Raw genomic sequence first — 11,383 nt, forward strand, 5'->3', positions numbered from 1 at the left:
TTTTAATCATTTTGGTCATCATTATTTGCACAAATATGCAAACCCCAGAAATGTTTTAACTTATAATCAATGGGAACATTGTCCAATGCCACCAAAGGGTAGCTCTAAAACATTTTATGAAAAATGTCCATACTTTATAGGTTTTAATGTCACAAATCCAGAAACTTTTTATTTTAAAAATGTTAATAAGACAGTCATGAAAAGTATGTTGACTAATACTAAGCAAATTTATTCTGCGGCCTTTTATGCTCAATTGTCGACTTTAGGCTTTAACTTTTGGAAAGACAACATTGAGACAAAAACTGTCTGGGGCACAAAAGACTGGCAGGTACAAGGTTTAGAATCAAATCAAATTATTCAGAGCCTGCATCATCCCAGAACAAATAATGTCCTTAAATGAAACTGTTCAACAGACATCTTGTCTTTGCCTGGCTAAGATAAAAGAATTAAACAAACCGTCCATACCAAAACCAACACCTGATAGTAATATAACTATAGATGAGGAGGTATACGTAAATTATATTTTACAACAAAACAGAAGTAATCCTGAATGGAAAAAATGGTTAATCTGGCCCACAGACACGAATAACTGTCAAGATACATTCCCGAACAAGACACAAGGATTTAAAGTAACTAGGACAGATCCGAGATATGTCCAGGGACAACATCCAGGGATAATAACAACTTAAAGTGTAGGAAAACTGTGCCTTGAGTGGCTACAAAAATCTGCACACCCAGATATAAAACAACACTTTACTTTACTTAAAGATGGCATTGATTTGAGAGAATTCTTACTTGGACCTCGCAAACACCGTCATAAACGTTTCATATAGGCCGGTATATACGCTGCTTATAATGAAGCATGGAAAGTCACGCAAATGGAAACTGCAGAAGGAATACGAGAAATTGATCGTATTAATTTAGAGAAAGCTCTCTCTGTAGGTGACAATGGTTTAAAAATTCTGTCATTCAGAATTTATGCTTTGGACAACATTGTATCCTCTGCCATAGACATGATGGAACAGGACTTGCTAATGTTACAACATGGCCAGTCTCAATTGCGTTCTATAATGCTGCTAGGCTGGACGTTACACAACCTTCGTTCAGGCTATGTGCCTTGGCGTCTACTCAACACCATGTCATTGTTTACTGGATTTAACCTTACAGAAAAACAAATCTCTTTGGCACAGAGGGGAGAAGACTATACGGTGCTGAGCATAGAAAAACTGGAGAGATTACCATTAACAGTTTCTGAGAAGTCAGCCGTTGAATGGAAAATACATAGCACCATCACGATACCAGTGACAATATTTCAGTTTTAGTATTGCTTAAAACACATACCAGGAGGCCTGTATGTAAGGTTGGGTAAAGAATACATAAAGTCGACCTGGGATTTACCATTACACACACAAATGTTGGAGTGGGGAAAAGGAGGTATTTCTTAGTGGTAAAAGTTACAAAACCACATTGAGCGGTACACTTCTTTGTCAAGGGATTAATTTACACGGAGCCTGTGATGGTTCTTCGAACAACTTATCATGCCACCTGCAGGGTTCCCCGGCAGCAGTGATTGATCCAATTTTTAGGCAGCTTTCCAATGGGAGCTACATAATGCTGAATGATCACAGCTGTTGTGGAATGATGCCCCTGTGGTAAATAAAATTACCTGGTACTTAATTTCTATGCAGTAAAGTTCAATAAAATAGCTTAATCAAAATAAGAGACACAGAGTCCGTGGCATCTGAGTTTTAAGGGGTTTTATTCCATAAAATGGAATTGTATGGTCCGGACCAGGATATCATGTTCCTTTCACCACTGGGGTTCAGGAAGGGACAGAGCAATGCTTTATTAACAAGGTACAATATTTATAGTTCATTCATGCAGAAGGCGTAACAGCTGAGAGAGGCGAGATAGGAAACATGTGCGTAGCAATACGTAATCAGAAGGCGTGCACTAGGGCGTACACGGAGGTGGGTGCCAGACAACGTCACATGAAATGTCATAAGTGGGTGGAGACATAATGAAATCTTGCAGTGTCAGCAGGAATCTGTAGCAAGGATGCGTGCGCAGCAGCATGACGTGTGACTGACGTAAACAGGAGGGTGCAGGGGACTTGACATTTAGCCTTAGAGGGGAGAGACAGAAGTCTGGTGGGTCAGATCAACTTGTTCCTAAATCATATCTGGTATCTTGTGTTTGGAGTACATGTTGCTGGAAACTAAAGGCTATCGGGACAGAGGTTACTTGTCACTAAGGCTAGGAGATGCATATATTTCTTTAAGTAACTGGAGTTTTCTATGGAAATTGGTACAGTAATACACTTGCATGGAGACGGAAAGACTGGACTGTATCTATTGCAGGCAGGATATGTTTATCCTACTCGTTAGCTAGGAATGTGGATTCACGGAGCAGAACTGATAACATAAAGGCAAAATACCATCTTGGCAGGCAGGCCGGACTGAGCCAGGCCCCGCGCTGCTTGGCAGGAAGGAAGGCAGAGTTCAGAGATGCAGGTGGGGGCTGCCGTTTTCAGAGGCAGAAAACAGAAATGAGCTTGATGGCAGAAATCAGGAAAAGGCTCGATGGCAGGCCTTCGCCAGAGCCATGAAAACATGAAAGTGCACCATGTAAAGACGGTGGCACGGCATACTTAGGAACTGAATTAGTGCTCCATTCATGGCGGATCTGAAAGAGGACATGTTAACGTTGGACGCAAATGTATTTGCGTCTTCATAGCTGGCACAGGAGGGAAGTTACATGCACTTTAACTCGTACATGGAGACGTTGGGGTCTACGATAGGGAACATAACTTGACCATAAAATTTATATTTCCTCATTCCCTCCTTGTTCCCTACGGGACCCTTCATGATATATCAATCTTCATTAATCCATCTACTTGTTCATATAACATCATTTGCTCTTCCTTTTTCTGACGGGAATTTGAACTTGAACTTGAATGGGGAATACATGATGTGGCGCACAAGCCGCATATCGCCGGCCCACATTGTAGACATAGGCAACAACTGAATACTATGAGCAATATGATACCTAGAAATGACAGTACTTTCCATCCCCATGCAGAGATTACATTCCAGAACCAACCGGACCATGTCCAGGAGCCTGGATTCTGATGTATCAGATGAACTATTTCGTGAAGCCTAGTGATGGCTTTGTAAACCGATGGTGCGTTGTCTGGAATGAAAATGCAACAGCTCGAGTGGATGACGGTACAAGCCCCGCCCCTATCGGCCAGGATGACTTCAAGGATAAGACCATTTTGAAGAACTACGAGTCTCATAGCAGACTGTTCTTCTGTTACGTTACCTAGGGCAGAGGTAGTTTCATTCACTACTGCTTCGAGAGTTCTGGTCAATCTACGAATGAGTTTACTATTCTGGATAGGACCTATGAAGAAGAAGAATCCTCTATTAAAGTCTGTGTATTGCTCCCATGCCGTTTCAGTATAATCGGGAGTACTCTCTTGTGTCGAGTCTGTATGAGTCGGGAATTTCTATGGTAATCAGGTGGAGCTAGAAATACTGGTGGCAGAAGGAATGCAATGTAACAAGTTCCATCCCAATCTAGAGGTAAACGTATATATGCGGTATGACCACAAACGAAGTAGGAATGACGTGAAGCTTTAAAGTAGACTTGCCATTATCACTGAATTCGATCACAGTAGTACATTCACTATGTCCTAGGTGTACTGAACCATTTTTTCTGACACATAATTCACCTTTAACTGGAAGTACGGACATGGCGGGCAAGACTAGTTCTACTTCGGATTCAACACTGAGAATCATGAGGTTAATTGTAAAGTTACCTAATCCTTATACTTCGTTTTCTAGATCGGTCCCTGTCCTTTTGGGAAGACCCTCCTTGTCAGGGAAACATACTTTGTGCAGAACAGTGTTCAGATTACCCCATACCCAATTGCCTTGGTAAACTATGGAATCAGAATCTACGGAATTAATTAGACTAAACCATGCACCACAGGTGCCATTGTGTGTGAACGGGTACAGAAAGAGGGGCAGAACTCCCTTGTACTTCTGATAGGGAGGGAGTCGGCCACATATCCAACAATTGGTAGCATTGCTGGTCTGATGGGAATGGTGTAACATACTAATGAAAGTGTTGTTGCGCAGCGCAAGTCTGTAAGATAATTCGTGAGGGGGTAATTTACTAAAAGAATGTTCAGCAGTGACGTTGTAAGCAGATTGTACATGCTTGAAAATAGGGTAGTAGATGTGCAGCAAGATACTAGCAGCAATAATCAGAAGACTTAGGAAAAACATAATCAGTAACGTCACTATACAGTGACTACGAAGTAATTTACAATATGCACGCTTCTTTTGTTGTCTTTGTCTATCTCTCTCTCTATCTCGATCTAGGGGATACATGTCAGAAACTAATTTAACCGATTCACCTAGGGGAGGACTTAAACAATTAAACTGTCTGACTTGCTAGATCGTAATTTGGATTAATACTCCTGATGCAGAGTTTTTCTCGAAAAGGGGGTTTTGAGTCACTGGTTTCAAGGCAGTCTTTTGGGTGTTATCAAAGATTTGGGCAAAGAGAAAGTTCCAAATTGTCCATAGCAGTCCTTGTGGTGTGTAGCACAGGCTTCGGCGTCCTCCAATGCGGCTTAAGGGGGCTTGATCGGTTCAAAGTTCCGCTCATAGATAACATCTCCAGGGACTATGGCAGGCTCCTGGACTTGGGTGTTGTCAGGGAGGGCGGAGGCAACCTGTGAATGAAGAGAGAGTAGTGCAGATATCAAGGAAGCTAGGTAATCTGTCAGCATGTTATTGTCAACATCAGATATTATCTTGGCATAGGAGATAGGCCTGTTCTGGAATGGACTGATTATGGCTTTCTACAAGGCTTGCTGTAGTATAATCTGGGACTGGGTACGCTTCTGTCCATGCACACACTAATTTGTTCATTTGGATATAATCCATCTGGAGGAACTCAAAAGGGTGGTCAGGAGGATGGAATCCACCTTGTTCCACCGGAATGCCTTTACCTGGGTTGAACTGACAACAGATCATGCAAGTACGCACTTTCTGTTTTGCTGCTGCTCGTAAATGTTTATTGAACCAAAGGTTTTGAATACTGTCTAACATGGCTTTTTTCTCCTAAATGTACAGGACTATGTGCTGTGTTAATGATAACTTGAACCATAGAGTCGGGGAGAAACCATGTGGCTTTTCCCTTCGTCATCCATCCCTATTCTGTCTGGATCCCTCCTAGTTCAGTCCATTTCTTCATTTCGTCTGGTGTAGCATGTGTCTGTATGTCAATTACATCTAGGGCGGGATCCTTAACTGTCATGCAATGAGTTGGCGTCGGGACTATTGTCTTTGTCAAGTCAGGTGTGTGAGTCTGTGCTGTAAGCTTGGCTGTTCGGTCTGCCAGGTCGTTGCCCTGGGAAATGTTGTCAGTGACTTTAATATGTGCTTTACACTTCATAATGGCTATTGCTGTAGGCAAATGTATTGCTTCTAACAGAGCTTGAATGAGGGGACCGTGCTGGATCTTGGCCCCATGTGAGGTCAGGAAACCTCTTTCTTGTCAGAGTACACCGAAGTCTTGTACGACTCCAAATGCATAACGGGGATCTGTATATATGTTAACTTTCTTGTTCTTGGCTAGAATACAGGCTTGGGTCAGAGCAATGAGCTCTGCTGCTTGGGCTGACAGGGTGTCAATATGATGTGTTTCTATGACATCAGTTTCTGTTGTTACTGCATATGCAGCCACTAACTCTCCTGTACTTGTTCTCATACATGAACCATCCACATAAAGTGTCAGGTCTGGATCTGGTAACGCGGTGCCTGTCAAGTCTTGTCTGAGTTTCGTCGTGATGGTAATGACTTCGACACAATCATGTGCCAAAGGGTCTGTCATATTTAATGGCAAAAGTGTAGCTGGATTTAATGTGTTATAGCGTCTGATTTCTATGTGTGGCTGAAATAATGTTAATTCATAACCTGTCAGTCATGCTATAGTCAAGTGTTGTGTCTGGGTTCTGTTTAAAAGAACCTCTACAGAATGTGGAACTTGTACTGTCAGAGGGTGTCCTAATACAATTGAATCGCTCTGTCTGATTGCTAAGGCTGTAGCTGCCACTGATTTTAAACACGCAGGCAAGGCCTGTGCTACTGGATCCAATGTACTTGAAAAATAGGCACACGGTTTGTGTGACCCTGCTTGGTCTTGAGTGAGGACTGATAATGCAGTTCCCTCACGTTCTGTGACAAAAAGTGTAAAAGGTTTGCTGTAACATGGTGTCGCTAAAACTGGTCCTTAACATTATGCTTTCTTTAATTCGTCAAAAGCCTGTGTATGTTCCTGAGTCCAAGGGAGGACAGTCGATGACGCTGCCTCCTGTGTTGTCAACTGTATAAGTGGCTTAGCTAGAAATGCATACTGACGGATCCATTGTCTGCAGTAAGAAGTGAGGCCTATAAAAGCTTGTACCTCCTTCTGTGTTCTGGGCTGTGACAGGCTAGTAATGAGCTGTATGATTCTTGTGTTAGCTGTCTACCGTGTTAGCTGTATACCCTCCTTGGAAAGCAAGTGTTGTACACCACTTGCTTTACACAGAAAGTGCAAGACTCTCAGAGATGCAATGTCACAGTCTGGTTCTGATCCTGCTGAAATTAGAATGACGTTTATGTTGGTAGGCATGTAAACACCGTCTAGCTGTCTGTAGTGTCTGACTGTAAATGCTAGGGATCACAGTCATAAATCCAGCAAAAATAATTATGTTAACATAAATAAATAAATAAAAATGACTTCTCAATTCAAAAGCACTATTTTATATTGGGGAACCTCTTTCCAAAACCTCTGCAAATTTACAATAAATCCTACTCTAGATCATGTATGACCATACTACCTACAATACGCTCTCTAAATGTATTTGAATAAACCCAAACTAAACTTGTCATAGACAGGAGGCTGGAGCCTCGATACTCCTTTGAGAAACAGCCCCTCCCTCTAGAATTATGTTCGCGCTCGGAGCTTGAATCTGATCCAAGCATAATCAAGTAGCAGCCGAGCTTCATTGCGATCTAAAATTGAATGACTGCCAAATGTTGATCTCATGGCAGGAGCAAAGCTTCTGCCAATTATCCTGTTTACACTACTGAGGGAAAAACTATTCATTTGCAAGCATGCCTTATCTGAAGTCAATGAAGCTTTTAGTACTGACTGTGAGGAAGATCAACTTGACCCCTCCCTTACATAAACATAGAGAAAAAATGCTGCCTGGCTCAGCTGGAGAACAGCCAATAATTGTCCGCGGAAAAGAATTGGAGGATGGCCAAGACAGGCACTGCTTGCTTCAAGAGGGAGTAGCCCTCCCTTTATATAAACATCATTTACTGGGAACCAGGCCAAAGGCCTCGGACGGATTGTCTCAAGGTTAAAAACACATTCCTTGTACGTCATAACATATCTCTTCCCAGGCCAGAGCTTTTCTAACTTTAACTGAAGCAAACCTTTAAAACGTGTTAAAAAGTAAATTAATAAAGACATATATTTTTCTGTAACTGAGTGACATGCTAGCATTTTAAAAATAATTCTGTACTGCTACTAGCTGCAAGGGAAACAAAACATTCATGGCATGGAAACACACCATATTTTACTCTTTTTTTTTTTTTTTGAAAATAACATGTCGAACTCCTTAATTCTGCATTGCATAACCAATATTTTCATAAGTAAGTGTGCAAACGTATCTATTCTACCTATTAAGAGGGCCAGGATTCATACTTTTTCAAAAGGCCATGTTTTCTAATTTAAGTGGGTACACATCAATTGAAGCAGCCTGTCAAAGTACATAGGTCAGTCTTAAAACTAAATGCAAATTAAACTAATGTAGGGGACACATTGGGAAAAAAATATTCTGTAGAAACATTCCTATTTAAAAAACACACTGTTCTATTACACTAATAAAAACGCATTCTATGAAGGGTCTGATTTATATTTTCTTGTCAACCCTGAAAACATCTAAGCACTCTCTGTGCAAAACCCTTATCTCAATTCGACTGGTCTATTTACAACTTTACCGTCTTCTGAGCTAAACACATTAAATCAAGTATTCCAAGACAAAACCCTTCACAAAAACACTCCTTTACCCTCCATGCAACATTTTACCATTCAATCTGCAAACTGAATACGCCCATTGGATAACATGGCAAATCGCACCCCCGCACAAAACATGCTTTTTTCACCACTTCCACAGCTCGGATCCTTTTCAAACTTTGCATCACAGTAGTTCAAGCTATTCCCTAAATCCTCACCAAAAAGCAACCAAATCCCTCAACTGGAACGGGTACGAATTTCCGCTCAAAAACACGCCCCCCCCCCAAACACCAAAAAACGCTAAAATTCCTCAACACCTTGTCAAAACAAATACTGCCTTATCAATCCAAGAAATTAACCCTTATTCAAAACATTTTCTCCAAGCACTTGAAAAGAGATCCAGCTCTCTCCTGACTAACGCAATGATAACATGCTCTGTACAAGCCATATCCACATGGCGCTATTCACAAGCCATATTTACAAGAAAGTCAACAAGTCCAAAAATGACATGCTCTTCACAAGGCATATTTCCAAGGCGAAATTGCACAAGGAACACAACAAGTCTAAATGAGAATATGCTCCTCACAAGCCATATTTACAAGGAGCTATTTACAAGAAACTACACAAATCTTCCTAGTCTTAGTGAAATCACGAGCATTGAGCCCTTTCCTGGTTCTGGATCGTATATACAGTGGGGAATTGCTTCTTTCTACATACTCTAAAGGGTACAGGTGGTGGCGCTCGTGACCTACGGGGTGTTTCTGAGGGGGTCACTTTAGCTAGTTCTTCTGAGAGGACCAGTAACAACGGCATTTTTCTCTATCAGCCTGTTCTGCCTTGACCTTGTCTAGTTCTCTCTGTTTGATGAATTTCTTTCTCTGTTCTCCTATGTGACTCTTTGCGCCATAACTCAATGGCATCTTTCTGTGAGGGTCTTCATTTCTTTTTCCATAGAGCTTCTTCTACTCTCATGATGCACTCGGCATCCCATGTTCCTGAAACAGGCCAGCTATATTTCTCTTCTAACTCCTTGGTGTAGTCCACCCACAAGTCTAAGTACAGTATGGCATCTAAGCCATGTTTGTGGTACATAAAGTGCCCTGGAGTGTCCCTAGGTGGAACAGGCACTGCTTCTTCTAGAATCCCTTTTCTAGTTCCTATCTGTCTTAATTTACTGAACAGCGGCATTTTCGGACTTAATACTCAACACTTTATACTTACTTGAACTTGAACACAATGATTACAATATACACAGTAATGCAGATCAAACAATCACTCATACCACGACATTAAAACACATTTAAACATTTCGAACAGAAAACCACATATTAACTAGTAACATTTACTTGATGTACTGCTAAACAGCACAGATACACTGCTAAACAGTGCAGACTGGAATTCTTGATGCACTGCTAAACAGTACAGATACACTGCTAAACAGTGCAGACTGGATCTGTGTACCCAAACCCATCTTTACCGGATGCATAGTAACACACCCGTCTAGATACTCCCCCAGCAACGGTACTCACCGGGAAGCACAGAAAACGGAAGGCCTCAGAAACTGGACTGGACTGGACTGAACCCTGGACTGGACTCGACTCGCGACGTAGATACTTCGGAACTTCGGAACTGGTGGGCCTCAAGACACCTCGGACCTTGCACTCTCTCGGCTAGACTCGGGTTGGGATCCTCCGCACTCCTCACCGCCTCGTCTGGGTGTCGATCGCAGTCTCGGTCACCTCCATTGGCCTGAGGGAGATTACAGGAAATCCTGCGGATGCGCATGAGTGTCCGTCCGGCTGTGGCAGGGGACTAGGCCTGCAACGCACCGCCGGCGCGTAAGGTGGGGGAGGGTCCCATCTGGGGTGCCAATTTATGTGGTAAATAAAATTACCTGGTACTTAATTTCTATGCAGTAAAGTTCAATAAAATAGCTTAATCAAAATAAGAGACACAGAGTCCGTGGCATCTGAGTTTTAAGGGGTTTTATTCCATAAAATGGAATTGTATGGTCCGGACCAGGATATCATGTTCCTTTCACCACTGGGGTTCAGGAAGGGACAGAGCAATGCTTTATTAACAAGGTACAATATTTATAGTTCATTCATGCAGAAGGCGTAACAGCTGAGAGAGGCGAGATAGGAAACATGTGCGTAGCAATACGTAATCAGAAGGCGTGCACTAGGGCGTACACGGAGGTGGGTGCCAGACAACGTCACATGAAATGTCATAAGTGGGTGGAGACATAATGAAATCTTGCAGTGTCAGCAGGAATCTGTAGCAAGGATGCGTGCGCAGCAGCATGACGTGTGACTGACGTAAACAGGAGGGTGCAGGGGACTTGACATTTAGCCTTAGAGGGGAGAGACAGAAGTCTGGTGGGTCAGATCAACTTGTTCCTAAATCATATCTGGTATCTTGTGTTTGGAGTACATGTTGCTGGAAACTAAAGGCTATCGGGACAGAGGTTACTTGTCACTAAGGCTAGGAGATGCATATATTTCTTTAAGTAACTGGAGTTTTCTATGGAAATTGGTACAGTAATACACTTGCATGGAGACGGAAAGACTGGACTGTATCTATTGCAGGCAGGATATGTTTATCCTACTCGTTAGCTAGGAATGTGGATTCACGGAGCAGAACTGATAACATAAAGGCAAAATACCATCTTGGCAGGCAGGCCGGACTGAGCCAGGCCCCGCGCTGCTTGGCAGGAAGGAAGGCAGAGTTCAGAGATGCAGGTGGGGGCTGCCGTTTTCAGAGGCAGAAAACAGAAATGAGCTTGATGGCAGAAATCAGGAAAAGGCTCGATGGCAGGCCTTCGCCAGAGCCATGAAAACATGAAAGTGCACCATGTAAAGACGGTGGCACGGCATACTTAGGAACTGAATTAGTGCTCCATTCATGGCGGATCTGAAAGAGGACATGTTAACGTTGGACGCAAATGTATTTGCGTCTTCATAGCTGGCACAGGAGGGAAGTTACATGCACTTTAACTCGTACATGGAGACGTTGGGGTCTACGATAGGGAACATAACTTGACCATAAAATTTATATTTCCTCACCCCAGGGATAGCCTATCTCGTTAGTGTGTCAGACAGGGTCATTTGCTGTATGCAAGTATTGTTTCCGAAAATTAAGACAGACGGGGAGTCGCCACTATGGCCTTCACTGAAAATCTCTTCTATGCAAATTGATACTTTAAGCAGAATGAAAGCAATTCTTTTACAAAAAACTGTGCCACTGACCTCGTCCTGAGAGACGTATGATATGCAAGTTGCAAGGTCCTCTGCGG

At 42.5% G+C, this 11,383-nt stretch overlaps 1 long non-coding RNA gene across 1 annotated transcript; it reads right to left on the reverse strand.

Moving 5' to 3' along the window:
- Window positions 1–1,742: 1,742 nt before the first annotated feature.
- On the reverse strand, window positions 1,743–11,144 carry LOC147709463 (uncharacterized). The gene is made up of 2 exons (XR_015296695.1): window positions 9,618–11,144; window positions 1,743–4,747 (listed from the first exon to the last, which is right to left on the reverse strand). It is a non-coding gene; the product is annotated as an uncharacterized LOC147709463 (long non-coding RNA).
- Window positions 11,145–11,383: the final 239 nt, after the last annotated feature.

Source organism: Lissotriton vulgaris, chromosome 6 (genome assembly GCF_964263255.1).
Source record: "Lissotriton vulgaris chromosome 6, aLisVul1.2, whole genome shotgun sequence".
Lineage (NCBI taxonomy): Eukaryota > Metazoa > Chordata > Amphibia > Caudata > Salamandridae > Lissotriton > Lissotriton vulgaris.